The following is a 16,817-nucleotide window of genomic DNA, read 5'->3' as shown; positions in this document are numbered from 1 at the left end:
TGTTTGGCCTTTAAAAAATGATTCTTTAAAAAATCCACGCCTTGTTTGGCCTTTAAAAAATGATTCTTTAAAAAATCCACGCCTTGTTTGGCCTTTAAAAAATGATTCTTTAAAAAATCCACGCCTTGTTTGGCCTTTAAAAAATGATTCTTTAAAAAATCCACGCCTTGTTTGGCCTTTAAAAAATGATTCTTTAAAAAATCCACGCCTTGTTTGGCCTTTAAAAAATGATTCTTTAAAAAATCCACGCCTTGTTTGGCCTTTAAAAAATGATTCTTTAAAAAATCCACGCCTTGTTTGGCCTTTAAAAAATGATTCTTTAAAAAATCCACGCCTTGTTTGGCCTTTAAAAAATGATTCTTTAAAAAATCCACGCCTTGTTTGGCCTTTAAAAAATGATTCTTTAAAAAATCCACGCCTTGTTTGGCCTTTAAAAAATGATTCTTTAAAAAATCCACGCCTTGTTTGGCCTTTAAAAAATGATTCTTTAAAAAATCCACGCCTTGTTTGGCCTTTAAAAAATGATTCTTTAAAAAATCCACGCCTTGTTTGGCCTTTAAAAAATGATTCTTTAAAAAATCCACGCCTTGTTTGGCCTTTAAAAAAATTCTTCTTTAAAAAATCCACGCCTTGTTTGGCCTTTAAAAAAATTCTTCTTTAAAAAATCCACGCCTTGTTTGGCCTTTAAAAAATCCACGCCTTGTTTGGCCTTTAAAAAATGATTCTTTAAAAAATCCACGCCTTGTTTGGCCTTTAAAAAATGATTCTTTAAAAAATCCACGCCTTGTTTGGCCTTTAAAAAATGATTCTTTAAAAAATCCACGCCTTGTTTGGCCTTTAAAAAATGATTCTTTAAAAAATCCACGCCTTGTTTGGCCTTTAAAAAATCCACGCCTTGTTTGGCCTTTAAAAAATCCACGCCTTGTTTGGCCTTTAAAAAATCCACGCCTTGTTTGGCCTTTAAAAAATCCACGCCTTGTTTGGCCTTTAAAAAATGATTCTTTAAAAAATCCACGCCTTGTTTGGCCTTTGAAAAAAATCTTCTTTAGAAAATCCACGCCTTGTTTGGCCTTTAAAAAATGATTCTTTAAAAAATCCACGCCTTGTTTGGCCTTTGAAAAAAATCTTCTTTAGAAAATCCACGCCTTGTTTGGCCTTTAAAAAAATCTTCTTTAGAAAATCCTCGCCTTGTTTGGCCTTTGAAAAAAATCTTCTTTAGAAAATCCACGCCTTGTTTGGCCTTTGAAAAAAATTTTCTTTAGAAAATCCACGCCTTGTTTGGCCTTTAAAAAAAATCTTCTTTAAAAAATCCACGCCTTGTTTGGCCTTTACAAAAATGATTCTTTAAAAAATCCACGCCTTGTTTGGCCTTTAAAAAATGATTCTTTAAAAAATCCACGCCTTGTTTGGCCTTTGAAAAAAATCTTCTTTAGAAAATCCACGCCTTGTTTGGCCTTTGAAAAAAATCTTCTTTAGAAAATCCACGCCTTGTTTGGCCTTTGAAAAAAATCTTCTTTAGAAAATCCACGCCTTGTTTGGCCTTTGAAAAAAATCTTCTTTAGAAAATCCACGCCTTGTTTGGCCTTTGAAAAAAATCTTCTTTAGAAAATCCACGCCTTGTTTGGCCTTTGAAATAATCTTCTTTAAAAAATCCACGCCTCCTGGAAAAAATCCTCGGCTTGTTTGGCCTTTGAAAAAAATCTTCTTTAGAAAATCCACGCCTTGTTTGGCCTTTGAAAAAAATCTTCTTTAGAAAATCCACGCCTTGTTTGGCCTTTGAAAAAAATCTTCTTTAGAAAATCCACGCCTTGTTTGGCCTTTGAAAAAAATCTTCTTTAGAAAATCCACGCCTTGTTTGGCCTTTGAAAAAAATCTTCTTTAGAAAATCCACGCCTTGTTTGGCATTTGAAAAAAATCTTCTTTAGAAAATCCACGCCTTGTTTGGCCTTTGAAAAAAATCTGTGGAATGTCTTTCCTTTTTTTCTTTCCTAACAAAATCGACACGATTTTGATGCTGACGATGCTGCTGCCTAAGATGATGATGACGACGACGATGGCTATTGGTAAAGTGATGGTAACGTAAGCCGAACTGAATGAAAGAAAAAAAAACAAACAAGTTTTGTTTATGTGGTAGTGGGTCTACCAAAATAAAATCCAGTTTAGATTATGGGGTGTTGATGATGTTTTTGTTTTTTTGCGTAAAAACTCGACAGCAACAACAGAAGAAAACGGTGTCAGCAGTGTCAGCTAAACCAGATTCGTTGCTGCTGCTGTTGTAAAACCCAATGCTGGAACCACTCAATTGCTGGCAAATACTTTCGATTTCAATATGAGTGAAACTGAATGGTGGTGGCTCAGTGGCTGGCAGCGCTGGTTAGAGGGCAAAAGCTCGGCTGGTTTTTTTTGTGGTGTGTGTAGATGGCTTAATGGGAGAGTAGTAAATGAGTAAGGGAACTAGAGTGCCTACCAAAGAGATTCAAAAGAGAGAGGAAGAAGAGTATAAGCTTGTGTGTGGCTCATACAAATATTGGTGTGATTTAAGCCTCCTTTTCATGGCACTTCACACCAATACATGTATAGCCCATATTTTTTTATGGCCAAGCGGCAACAACAACAAAACCAGCACCATCGAGTACAAAGTATAATATTGGCCAAACAGCAACCTACTATAGGCTCTCATCTATATCACTAGCATGGTGCGGTCGTATTAGTGGCCCACAATACAATTATAGTTCGCTCGATGTCGCTCGTGTATCCGCATGAGGTGCTATTTTAGCTCATTTCGTTGTTTTTGGGGAGGTTTTTGATTAGGCCAACGGCGTGTTAAGCTTTAGTCTGTTGTGGTGTGATAAAAATACGTTAGTAATCAATTGCAACTCCAATAGCATAGACACAACTCGACAAATATAGCGCGTCTAGTCTTCCAAAAAGAAAAAACCCAGTGTTGAACAAAAAAGTTTATCATTTTTTTCTTTCACCGAATCGTAGGATAATCTCGGTTAACGTATAGCTTGAAATTACGTAGCAAATACCGTACCAAAAGCCAACAACAAGTTTCAGCGTATCTACTAAAAAATGTATGTGTTCTTTATAAAAATTATGAAATTTAAAAAAAAAATTATATAAAAATTTAAAAACATAATATTGAATGTGGATAATCAAAAATATAAAGAAAAAACTTCAAAAAAGACCATAACAAAAAAATGGAAAAAAATTAAGGAAAAAAGCTTTTCTTGAAAAAGAAGAAAAAAGAAAATTTGGAAAACTTAAAAAAGATAAACAGTGGTAAAGGAACTTAAAAAATAACAAAACAATATTGGATACAAAATCAATATTTATACAATCAATCATTGTTTTATTGGTAATATTGGAATTATTCTAAAGTTTTGAAAAAATCTCTAAATTTCCTGCCATTTGGGAAATTTGTGCAAAATGGGGAAAATTCTCACCTCATAACTACCTTTGAGGGATTCTCCACCTCCCTCCATTTGTGCAAAAATAAAATCACATTTAGCCAAGGACGTTTAATGAACTTCATGAGACTTTCGAAAAAATACAAACACACACATATGCCCAGTAAATACAAATCGTAACGTATTTTTTTCAATTTAAATTTTTGTGTTAATTTTTTTATTTTGTGCGATTGTTTAAAGTTTTGTTTTCGCAATTTAGCTGTTTTTTTTTGGTTTTGGTGTTGTTGTAATGGATATACATTTATATTTGGTTAAACAAAAAAAAACAAACTACAACAACAGTATTATATTACTGGCAAACCAGCAGCAGTAGTAGCATTGGCTAGACACAACCATTTTTTTTCTGATTGACAGGCAATAAAATATTTATGATAATCGTTGGTTTTTTGAATCTCAGCCAAAAAGGCTGTTCGCAAAAAAAAATGAATAAAAATTGCAAAAATTTAAACGAATAGATTTTCTATTCTACTTATTTATTCATAGAAGAAAGATATTCTTCAAAATTAAAAGTAGAGTCATTTAAAGTAATTTTCTTCAACTTCGTAAAATTTCATCAGAAATTTTGACCTAACCTGTACGGAATATACACTGAGACCGCAATAAAAAAAATCATTGCTACAGTTCTATAAAATAAAATTGAGAAAATAATCCAATTTGAAACCTACTTTCAAAAGAGATCATTTAAAAGCGACCGAGCCGAACTTTTCATAGAATCCATCACGAGAGGTGAACATTCAAAATACCTAAAATGGATCGGAACTTTTATGTGGGGTTATGACTTGGTAAATTTTTGGTAGGAAGACTTGACACCCAATACGAACCCAAAATATCCAATTAGAAAAAAAATTCAAACAAATGCCCAAAATCCAACTAAAATACTAAATAACCAGGTGTACCTTTATATGTGGAATACATCGAAACTTCAGTCATTATTGATAGGGAGGATACTCCGTGACCACAAAAAGAGAGACCAAAAGAGAGTAAAAAGAGTAAAAACGATTGATCCGATCGAACTTTTTATACCCTCCAACATTGAGGTGGACAATCGAATCGATCAGAATTTTCATATAGGTCACAAGCCATGGTCAATTTTTGCTGGGAAGACTTGAAACCCTAATGAGAACGCAAATTATCAAATTAGAGCATATTAAGTTGAAAAATATGCTCCAAATAACAGGGGCCTCCTCGTCTATATTGACAATTTTTTGAGTTTTGTTTTTATGCCTTTTTAGGGCGATTTTTTTGTTGAAATATTTTCTACCCTATGAGAACACAAAATATAAATTGTTTGGTTCAAAAAAAGTACCATTTGGTACCATTAAATGGGAGCTATATCCCCAATTTGGACCAATATATCCCATTTGAAATATCAAACATCCTAGCTCTATCATTAAAAATCGACATCGAATTTTATTTTAATCCTAAAAGAATAATCTTTATGGGATATCCGGTGAATATTTCCACCATATGATGGATAGTATAAAAATTGACCTATTTGACTCTACTATTTTTTTATAACCCAAAATAAAACGTAACAACCGTTCCTATTCGAAAATAAATGACGGTGCCTTATAAGGGGATATCTCAAAAAAAGCAAATGCTTGTAGGTCCTTCACTGTATCAAAAATGAGGCTGGTCCATAATCTGGAGATTTATGAAAACATTGAATCCAGAATGGCAAATTAAAGCTAAAGGGGGTGGGGGCTAATGTATGTATAATTTTATATGCGCTATAGGACATTATTTAACATGCTTCGGAATGTCCGATTTGGGCCAAATATGCAAAATTATTTGTTGTCATTTTCAAGATAACTTCATAATGCCTATCTCATAGAAGTCCTGCTCTCAAAAACTATAGTAGTCGATTTTCACAATCCTCCCTAGATATAAATTTTTTATCATTAAATAAATTTTGCAATGCAAAAAAAAGATAACAATCACTTGGTGTTAAGTACCAAACTTCCCAACCAAGCTTCCGAAATGAACCTATGTTGATAATTGTCTGAAAAAAATTAAAATTCTACCACTTCGAAGTCAAAATATAAAATTGCTGCCAATTCGGTTCAAAAAAATAGTTCTAGGTACTTTACTTCACCGGAAATGAGCGGACTATTTATGTGGAGGCGAAAAGGTATCCTATTTTCCAGAAATATAATGAGAATATCCTAGAATAGGACACAATTCTATATATGGAGGCTATGTCAGAACATGGTACCTCAAAAAGTTATAAATGCAATTCACCGAAAATATAGGAGTATTTATATAGAGGTTATGTAAAATCCTGGACCTCTTGGATTTTCCAATAAGAGGTGTTATTTTGGTATTCAAATAGAAAATCAATTTTTTTGTATTAATTATCGAAAGTTTATTTCTAGATGTAGATAAAGGTATACCGTTTATAATTAAAAATATATGTAAGCCAAACGGCAACCACAATCAGCCCTACGGAACCATATACTTTTCACCTAATTTATCATCTTATCGAAGATCTTATCATTCATGTGACATGAAGAAGTGACATTCGAGGTGTTAAATAAAAAAATCTCGTTGGTCAAGTTTTATAACATCTTCGAGAGATAGCACTGTACGGAAGAATTTCCCGTAGAAGAACCACGATTTCGTTGCTTATGTGACACATATCACCGTCTTGTTGCAAGTAAACGTTGTCCATAGCACTATCATGAGTCCATAAAAAGTGATAAGCCTTCTCTCGATAATTTATATTTAGATTTTTTAGAATTCCCCATATTGAATTTTATTATAGACTTATTTCATTAACATTCGTTTCTTAACTTCCTTACTTCCTCCAAAAGCATGTCCTTGTACAACAATTTGCATTAAAATGTTTATTTTATTTATTTCACGATTCTGCATAGATAATTTAATTAATTAGCAATTGTTTTTGCAAAATTAGCAATTAGCAATTTTAAAAAGTTTCGCATAATTTCAATCTTTTTCTAAATCTCAAATATTTAGAATAACAAAACAAGTTGTTTATTTCAAGTTTGTCGCTTAAGTCTTTTGTTCTAATAACCACAGATGCACATGCCATGCAAAGCCATAAAAACTAGAGTTACTTGTTTATAAGAATTAATTATTTTTGTTTAATAGAATTAATTATTTGTTATCGAAGATAGAGGTAAAAGCCTAGGTACAAGCAAAAAATGATAAAAATAATTTTCTAATAACACATAGGGGAGTGAACACTAATAGAGATTTATTGATTGATTTATTATAATTTAACACAATAAAATAATATTGAATTCAACAAATTTTATTATAGAATATTTTCTGCACGAAAATAATTACTTAAAGAAAATTATATTATTTTTTATCAAGGAAATCCTAAGATGATTTAATAAACCACTACTGAGTGGATGTCTTCTATGTCGCATTGTTCTCTTGTTTGATTGCTATGTCAAAATGTTGTTCTATATGAAATACATATTGCAATAACTACTAAGTTGACTTACAATTTCGCCCTCATGGGTCTAAAATCATCTTGAGTTACATTTAAATATTCATCATATTCAAAATTTGAACATCGTAACTAACATATTAATATATGGGCTTAGTACACTCCCTTCTATTTTAATTATTTTTATTTTATTTATAAAGTATTCATATACTTTTACAACAACCATCTGTTGTTGTTTTGTGCCAACATTTTTTAACATTTTTTAATGTTATTATTTTGGAACGGCCTACAAATTATTGCAAATATGTGACTGGGAGAGAAGTCTATAAGTTTTACAACATATTTTGTCATCTTTTTTTGTGGAATTACCTTTTGTTAGTTAATTTACAAAACCTTTCCAAAAAGCAAAGTAATAATTAAGTTTATGTGTTAATAAACATGTGTTTACTTACCGGTTTTTTAGTTTTTTGCTAATGTCAAGAGTTTATAGAGATGAAGGAATGTATTTTTATGTTTTTTTGCATTTTTTGTTTGTTTTCTTAAGACCGGATACATACCCTCAGCTTAGCACATCGTCATGGTGAATTATTTATGTAATTTTGTTGTGTATCTGTAAAAATAAAAATGTAAATAAAAAAGTAAATAGGTATTAAGTTGTAACAAAAAAAAATATATATATATATATATATATAAAATACAAAACATTATTATAGAGAATTGACTAATATTGTGTACATAGAAATATTAGCAGTTTTATATATATTACAGAACACCCTTTAAGAGTAAACAAACAAAAATAATCATCAGACTAATTTTATTCTCGTAATAATTTATTATTGTTTACAATTAGAATAATTCACACACTTACAAATGTATTAATGCAAAATTAAATCAAATTGCTGTGTAAATTGCAATTTCCTATCCCTTTTTCATTTGTATATAATATAAATCAATTATTCATTATATTTTGTTCATTTGTATGCATGTCTATCGTGTTCTTTTCTTAGTTCTTTCTATTTAACTAACATTTCCCCCCAATGTATATATCGTTTGTGTCTTAAATCTTTTGTATAAAAATCTACAAACAAAACTATTTTCACTAACACTTGTCATATCTCCTTGTTGTCACAGCTCAGAGGACACTTTTTTATAAAATACTTTAATGTACTCTTCTATAAAAAATGAACCCATTAGGCATCCGGCTAAAGGGTGGTATAGGATTACAGAAACATTTTTAAATTGAATAGTTTTAATTTGAAATTTCCGGTTGTCATTCGGTGACAAATTTGCTTAACAAAATTATAAACATCGGTCCATCTTTTGTTATAGACCTCATAAGAAGATCCCGCCCATTATTTGTATCATACTAGTGTTAGAAATATTTTCCAACATAATTCAACACTTCCGATTCGGCTAGGAAATAAAATCATTTATACAGAAAAGCAAAATTAAAGTATTTTCATGGTCCAAGGCGCCTTAGTGGTTGTCAATTGTCATCCATGTTCTTGGTGGAAAACCACCTTCTTACTGAATATTGTCTATAGGTCCATGTCTTGTCATAAACTCCATATAAAAATAAAATCCCTTCCGAAAAGTAGAAATTGTAATTTCTTCTATCAACAATTTGCTACAGAGAGAGTTCCCACATAAGGGCCTAATCAATTTGGAATGCCCAATGCTTGGTGGAGGATATTAAAAGTCGCGAGCGAACTTAAAGTTTTCATTTCTAGGATTTTTCATGCGAGGAATTTAACATATTTTTAGTCCTGAAGAAGGCCTCTAATTTTTTTATTCAAAATTCATCCCCATCTTCTAGAAGACTTCAAGCTTTTCTAAGAAAAATATCTCTCAAGAAGAATACTTCTAGTTATTCTTTAAATATGACATGGAGTTCTTCTATGATTAAAACCTGGTACTCTTCTATGAAATAGATGGATTTCTTCTACAAAGAAGTCCTAAAGAACTTCTATGAACAAGATTTTAAGCTCTTCTATAGAAATGAACTCATACTTTTCTATAAGAAAGACCTTAAGCTATTCTATAAAGAAGATCTCGAGCTCTTCAATCAAAAAGACCTCAGGCTCTTTTGTAAAGAAGCTCAGGTTCTTCTATAAAGCAGACCTTAAGATATTCTATAAAAAAGAACTTAAGCTCTTCTATAAATAAGACCTTTAGCTCTTCTATAAATAAGACCTTTAGCTCTTCTATGAAGAAGACCTCCAGCTCTTCTATAAATAAAACCTTAAGGTCTTTTAAAAATAACACCTCCAGCTCTTCTATAAAGAAAACCTAAAGTTCTTACATAAAAAAGACCCCAAGCTTTTCTATAAAGAAAACTTGAAGCTTTCCTTCAAAGTAGATCTGAGGCTATTCTATAAAGAGTACCTGAAGCTATTGTATAAAGAAGACCTGAAGTTATTCTATAAAGATGACATTAAACTCTTATAAAAAGAACAACTTAATCTCTTCTATGAAGAAGACCTCAAGCTCTTCTAAAAGACATGAAGACATGATTCTTATCTAAAAGAAGATCTCAAGCTTTTCTATAAAGAAGACCTCAAGCTCTTCTATAAAGAAAATCTCAAGCTCTTCTATAAGAAAAACCTCAAGGTCTTCTATAAAGAAGATCTCAAGGTCCTCTATAAAGAAGACATCAAGCTCTTCCATAAAGAAGACCTCAAGCTCTTCTATAAAGAAGACCTCAAGCTCTTCTATAAAGAAGACCTCAAGCTCTTCTATAAAGAAGACCTCAAGCTCTTCTATAAAGAAGACCACAAGCTCTTCTATAAAGAAGACCTCATGCTCTTCTGTAAAGAAGTCTTCAAGCTCTTCAATAAAGAAGACCTTAAGCTTTTCTATAAAGAAAACCTCATGATATTTTTAAGGAATGTCTTTTCTCTTGTATAAATAAGAATCAAGCCTCATTAAAGAAGAATCAAGCTCTTCTAAAAATACGACCTCAAGCACTTAGATAAAGAAGACCTGAAGCTCTTCTATAAGGAAGACCTAAAGTTCTTCCATAAAAAAAACATCAAGCTCTTTAATGAAGAAGACCTACACCTCTCCTATGGGGAATACCTACATCCCTTCAATAATGAAGACCCAGAGTTTTTTTTTATCAAGAAGGCTATGGAGAAAACCTCAAGTACTTCTATGAAGAAGATCTCAAGCTCTACTATTAAGAAGAGCTCATGCTCTTCTATAAAGACGACCTCGAGCAATTCCATAAGTCCTCAATATCTTCTATAAAGAAGACCTATGTCATAAACAAGACCATCTCCTTACCTATAAAAAAATCAGCTCTTCTATACGGAACACCTTAGGCTCTTCTATAAAAAAGTCCCTTGGCTCAATAATGACCTAAAACTCTTCTATAAAATGGCTACAATGAATCGTAAGCCCACCTATGAGCCACATCATTTTAACATGATTCATTCAAAACCAATTTATTTGTTTATTTGAAATTTACTCACGTCAAACTAAAGAAAAAATCTTTCCAATAACCTTTGCAACGATGACATTGTCAGTTAAAACAGAAAAAAACTGCAAAACAAACAGTATTGTCTGCCCTTTCTCCAGACTTAATGTTTGCATATCAATTAAAAAAAGTAGTAAAGAAAAAAATATTGACTTTGTAAAGTGCAAACAAAAAAATTCATGAGAAAAACCCAACAAAGAAAAAATTAGAAATTAAAACAATGAGAAAAAAACACGTGGGTATGGTCAGGCAGTAAATCAAAATGAAAAAAATACTGAAATGAAATAAAAAAAAACTTAATTACATAAAACTGTAGCAAAAACACAAAGTAAGCTAAGCATCCAATTTTAGCAAAATGGGTGTCATGTGTGTTAAACAGCCACAACAACAGCAAAAAATTAAGCAATTTCCAGGTTAAGACATCAAGCCATTGAGGTGAACTATAAGTGTGTGGGGTGTTACCCCAGTACCACCACCAACAACTCAAAGTAAATAATGAAAAAGAAAGCACCAACAAAAAAAGCTTTATATTATTTCATAAATATCTCAAGCAGAAGAAGAAGAGGGAAATGAAGAAGTAATGAAACCATAATTTTGATGATCATCATTAATGGCATAAAGTACTCCACATTTGCAACTATCATCTTCCCAAATATGTTTTACTTTTTTGTTTGCTTTACTTTTTTTCTACACTTTCCTACACCCATGCCATTCATTCATTTACTGAATGGCTGGCTAGACTCAACTACTGCCACACTTTATAACACATAACAGCAGCCAGCCTGCTTTTGTATATGACATAATATTTATTTGAGCGCGAAGAAATTTAATAACAAACCAAAAAACGAAGAAGAAGAAGAGAGGCTACGGTGAACACCTCTCAACACAAAACGAAAAAACACTACAAATTCACAAACATGTGTTTTCCAGCTTTTTGTTGTGTCTTCAAGCTAAACTTGACGTCCGTTTCTTGCATTGCCATTTCGTTTGCCGGCTGTTGTTTGTTGCCTCTATGTGCAGGCACCACGTCCGGCCACAAGCCATAATTTGCTACTCATCATCAACAAAAACAGCAACAGCAGCAACGTTTCAAGTCTTTTGTCATCGCCATACCATCCACAGGTGATTTTTTGGTTTATGGCGCTTTTTGCTTCAGCTAATGCAATAGCAAGCAAATGTGATGTTGTTGTATTTTTTCGTTAATTCATGCTTACATTGTAAAGCGCCAACCACTTTATCAAAAATAAAAAACAACAAAAATATGTGGCTACTATTTTAGTGTTGCCACACATTTGCGGTGTTGGAAAAGCTACATATGGGCGATTGGGCAATTCGGTTCAATAATGAAATTCATTCCAGATAGAGATCATCTTGATAGAAAAGATGGGTGTCCTCTTTATAGAAGGAGTGGATAAGACCTTAAGCCATTCTAATATGAAAAAATTAATGTATTCTAATAAAAAGTCGTAAATTCTTCAAATAAAATTACCTTAAGCATTTCTAATAAGAAGACCTTTAGCACATCTAATAAGAAGACATTAAACTCATTTAAAAAGAACACCTAAGGTTCTTCTAATAAGAAGACCTTAAGTTCTTCTAATAAGAAGATCCAAAGCTCTATTAATAACAATTAATTTCCTCTAATAAGAAGACCTCATGCTCTCCTAATAAGAAGACCTTTAGCTCTTCTAATAAGAAGACCTTTAGCTTTTCTAATAAGAATACCTTATGGTCTACTGATAAGAAGACCTTACTTTAGCTCTTCTTATAAGAAAACCTGAAGACCTTCCAACAAGAACACATTTAGCTCTTCTAATAAGAAGACCTTTAGCTCTTCAAATAAGAAGATCATTAAGAAAATCTTAAGATCTTCTAATAAGAAGGCCTTTAGCTCTTGCAATAAGAAAACATTAAGTTATTCTAATAAGAAGACCTTAAGTTCTTCTAATAAGAAGACTTTAAGTTCTTTTAATCAGAAGACCTTACGCTCTTCTAATAAGAAGAAGTTAAGCACTTCTAATAAGAAGGTCCTAAGCTCTTCTAACAAGAATACCTTAAGCTCTTCTAATAAGAAGAACTTAAGCTCTTCTAATATGAAAGCCCTATGCTCTTCTAACAAAAAGGCCTTAAACTCTTTTAAAAAGAAGACCTTTAGCTCTTCTAATTAGAAGACCTTTAGCTCTTCTAATTAGAAAACCTTAAGATCTTCTAATAAGAAAATCTTACGGTCTTCTAAAAAGAAGACACTTAGCTCGTCTTTTAAGAAGATCTCAAGCTCTTCGAATAAGAAGCTGTTCTAATAAGAAGAATTTAAGCTCTTCCAATAACCAGACATCAGACTGTTGCAATGAGAACCTTAAACTACTTCTATAAGAAAATCTTAAACTCTTATTATAAGAAAACCTTAATTTCTTCTAATAAGATGACCTTAAGCTATTCTAATAAGAAGACATAAAGCTATTCTAATAAGAAGAAATTTAGCTCTTCTGAAGTTCCTTTAAGTATTGTTTAATTATTCTATGGTTATGGTTTTATTATTTGAAACTCTATCTTCCCCGTTCAAGGAATTTCCTCCCTTACCTAAAAACCCCTTACCCAGCCACCCTCGGCTTAATTGCCCATGTATTGAGGTTATTTTTTAGAGTAATCTAAATTCGGCCTTTATCACAAATTCAAATAACGCACCAAAAAACCTAAAGAGCCGACAATTGTTAAACATTTTATTGATGTGTTTTTTGTTTTCGTTTCTACAATTTTATTGTTAAACATAAAAAATAATTATTTTTCCAAAAAAAAAAAAACACAGGCACGCAATTTTTGTGGCTTATTTCAAATAAAGTACCTCTTTGGCATTTTTATTGCATTAGTCGCATTGGCGACTAGACGACAGGTGACTTCTCCATTGTCCGCAAAAAACGAGACAAGCTATTCACATCAAAAAGAAGGAGAAGAAACAACAAAATCATGATTACTTTGTTGATGTTGTTTTTGTTATACACAAATTGTTGTTAATAACACTTACAATAATAAGGTTAATAGATTTTATTGATTGCACTTCAATGATTTGTTCAAAATACAAAAGCAACTATGAAGAGGCAAAAAACGCGAAAGAGAGGAAAACAAATAACAAAAAAAACAAAATATTTAACGCAATACCACCAAACAACAATATAAAGAAAAATAAAAAACAAAATACTATTTTTTGTTGTCTTGCCATGAGCGTAAATAATTTAAAAAAAGTCAGAGCCAGCAGTCCGCCGAAAGATCGATTGCAATAACACGTCAATGAGATATTTATTAGGCAATCAGTTTGTGTTTCTATTTCTCAAAACAATAGTTTTGAGATAGCAATTTATTATAATTTTTTAAATTTAACAAAAAGTTCAAAAATATATAAATGTACAGATTTCATTTAAATTTGTTATGGCCAATTTGCTTAAATAGCAAGTGATAGTTGTTGCAAAAAAAAAAAAAAAACAATAACGTTATTAAATTGTTTCGTTAAGAAATAATTTAAAAATACATGAAGATGTGAGGGGATTGGTGGTGAGTGGCAAGGGCATACTGTACTCTTAAAGTTGCTGATGCAAAAGGGCTGTTTCATGCTTAAATCAAATTATATGCTAAAAATAAAAACAAAATAAAATATATAATTTCTGTTTGCAAGTGTTATGAAAGCAAAATACAAAAGATTTAAGACACAAACGTGATCTTGTGATAACTTAATTTCGGTTATGTTGAAAAGTGAATGCCCAATTATTATGAGATTAATTTTGCCGTTCGTTTGTAATGTATGATGACGATGAAAGAGAGGATGGATGTTTTTGAATTATTAAATAAATGTTGTTTATATAATTAACTAAAGGGCTAATAAGTTCGGTGCCGGGGGAGAAAAGACACAGATAACAAATATCAAAAATTGACACGAATTTTGGTAATTTAAATTGAAACTAATTAAATCAGGAGTAATAATTTAATAGCTAAGAAAAATAGTATCAATTATTTGAATATGCATTAAATAGTTAATTTTTTGCTCTTCCGATAAGAAACCCTAAGCTCTTCTACTCCAAAAACTTTAAAGTTTTCTAATAAGAAGTCCGAAGCTCATATTATAGGACGAGAGATCTCAGATCATAACTCTAATAGGAAGATCTTTAGATCATCTAGGGTACTCATCGAAATCAACAATTAGGAATTCTTATTGGAATAGAATATTAGATATTCTTTTTGGAATAGCTTAAAGCCGTCATATTAGAAAGCTTAATGTATTCTTATTAAAAGATCTAAAATGTTCTTATTAGAATATCTGAAGGTTTTCTTATTAGAAGAGCTAAAAGTCTTCTTATTCGAAGAACTGAAGGACTTCTTATTAGAAGTGCTTAAGATCCTCATCTTAGAAGTGTTTAAGGTCTTCTTATTGGAAAAGCTTATTAGAAATGCTTCTATGCCTCTTAGTAGAAGAGCTTCTGTTCTTCTTATTGGAAGAACTTCTCGTCTTCTTTTTAGAAGAGCAGAAGGTCTGTTTAACAGAAGAGATGAAGGTCTTCTTATTAGAAGTGTTGAATATCTTCTTATTAGAAGAGCTGAAGATCTTCCTATTAAAAGAGCTGAAGATCAACACAATAGAATGGGTAAAGGCCTTATTATTAGAATAGGTAAAGGTTATTAGAAGAGTTGAAGGTCTTCTTATTGGAATAGCTTTAAGTCCTCCCATTAGTAAACCTTAAGATTCTCTTATTAGAAAATCGGAAGGCCTTCTTATTAGAATAGCTTAAGCTATTTTTTTAAGATCTTGAGATCTTCTTATTAGAGAAACTGAAGGTCTTATTATTAGAGAAGCTTAATGACTTCTTATTAGAAGAGCTTAAGGTCTTATTAAAATAGCTGAAGGCATTCTTATTAGAAAAGCTTTAGGTATTCTTTTTGGAACAGTTAGAGGTATTCTTATTAGAATAGTTCACAGTCTTCTTATAAGCGTACCCTTAGGTTTTCTTATATTATGACCTTGAGGTCTTGAAAGTTTCTTATTATAATTATAGAAAATCGATTTAAATGTTTGTCCGATTTCCATCAGACAGTGCGCCAAATACCCAATGTTTGTCAGATTGCGACGAAATGTTGCACTGCTTACCAAGTTGACCTAAGTAGAATGATATGTAGTAAACTTTATTCTAATCAGTTCAGATTTGGTTAAACTTAGTTTGTGTACAGGGACGTATTCAAGAGATGCCCAACAGTTCTGATTAAAATTTGTCTATAGCCAACTCTAAGAATACATATTATTCATATCTTTCTCCTCTAACAACACAATTAACCTTTGCACTCAGTCCTTCTCTGTCTGCCACTCTATAAAACCCTCTCTCTCACTCTCCTTTTCTTTTATACCCATGCATTGGGAATATATATTTTTATGCGTATATTGACATTATAAATTAACATAAAATCGTTATTACCATGAAATAATAATTTTTTGGCTAAAAAACCCCACCACCGCCACGAAAACTAACAGCAATAGTAGGCACATGTCGTCCAACTTAAATTAATGAATAACACAACTTTTAGTATAACAAAAACTACAACAATAGCACTAACATATACTCATTCACACAATAAAAAAATTCACTCAAGACTCAGACATAACATAGCAATAAAAAAATAAAATATTTGACCTTGGCCGATAATTTTTGTGGGGTCTTTTAAATTTTGAGTTTTTTGATTTAGTTTCGTTGCGTTTGTCTTACGGGCAGATGTCAATGATTAACACAAAAATTTTTGATTACCACAGCAATAATTTAGATGATGATTTGAATTTGGTAGACAAATTTGAATATTAAAAACCAAAAAAAAAAATCATGGCAATAAAAAAGAAGAAACAAAAAAATACCAACCAGCTGACCCAGAGAAACAACTCAATCAATATTGGAAAAAATCTCAAAACTAGCAAGGTCAGCGGTATTTTTTGTTTATGTGCGGATGAGGGACAAACAAAACGTACAAACACACACTTATAACCAATTTAAACAATGATTGATTTCAAATTAACAGTTTTGATTTTGGAAATATCTGTAAAATTCCAAAACAAAACTACGAACCGGTTTAATTTCGATTCACTACTTTAAGGGCAGCCACTTGTTTTTGTTGCTCTTCTTTGTTTTTCTTCTTCTTCTAGAATATGCAAAGCAACTTCCGCTTAAAATAACTGGAAGTCATTCAAACATTCAAAATTTTTAATATAGTTTTCAAAATAAAAAAAAAACTATTCACTAATTTATAATACATAATAATATTTTCTTCTTCTTCTTCTCATTTTGCAGTTTAGTTTAGTTTACGTACTCGGTGTGGCATAAAAATCCATCATCAGTTGTTGGTTGATAAACGATACGGTGAAATCGTTTAACGCTATTTAGCAAAACAGAAAAAAACAAACTTTATTCCCCCCTTCAACAAA

General features: G+C 31.4%; 1 long non-coding RNA gene across 1 annotated transcript; it reads left to right on the top strand.

The window, feature by feature from the left end:
• Positions 1-3,037: 3,037 nt before the first annotated feature.
• LOC133322353 (uncharacterized) lies at positions 3,038-16,795 on the top strand. The gene is made up of 2 exons (XR_009754049.1): positions 3,038-3,077; positions 16,684-16,795. It is a non-coding gene; the product is annotated as an uncharacterized LOC133322353 (long non-coding RNA).
• Positions 16,796-16,817: the final 22 nt, after the last annotated feature.

The sequence above is a fragment of the Musca vetustissima genome, unplaced genomic scaffold (assembly GCF_032173495.1).
Source record: "Musca vetustissima isolate MV318-11 ecotype Yass unplaced genomic scaffold, APGP_CSIRO_Mvet_v1 utg77271, whole genome shotgun sequence".
In the NCBI taxonomy this organism is placed as follows: domain Eukaryota; kingdom Metazoa; phylum Arthropoda; class Insecta; order Diptera; family Muscidae; genus Musca; species Musca vetustissima.
This window is presented reverse-complemented; position numbering and strand designations above follow the sequence as displayed.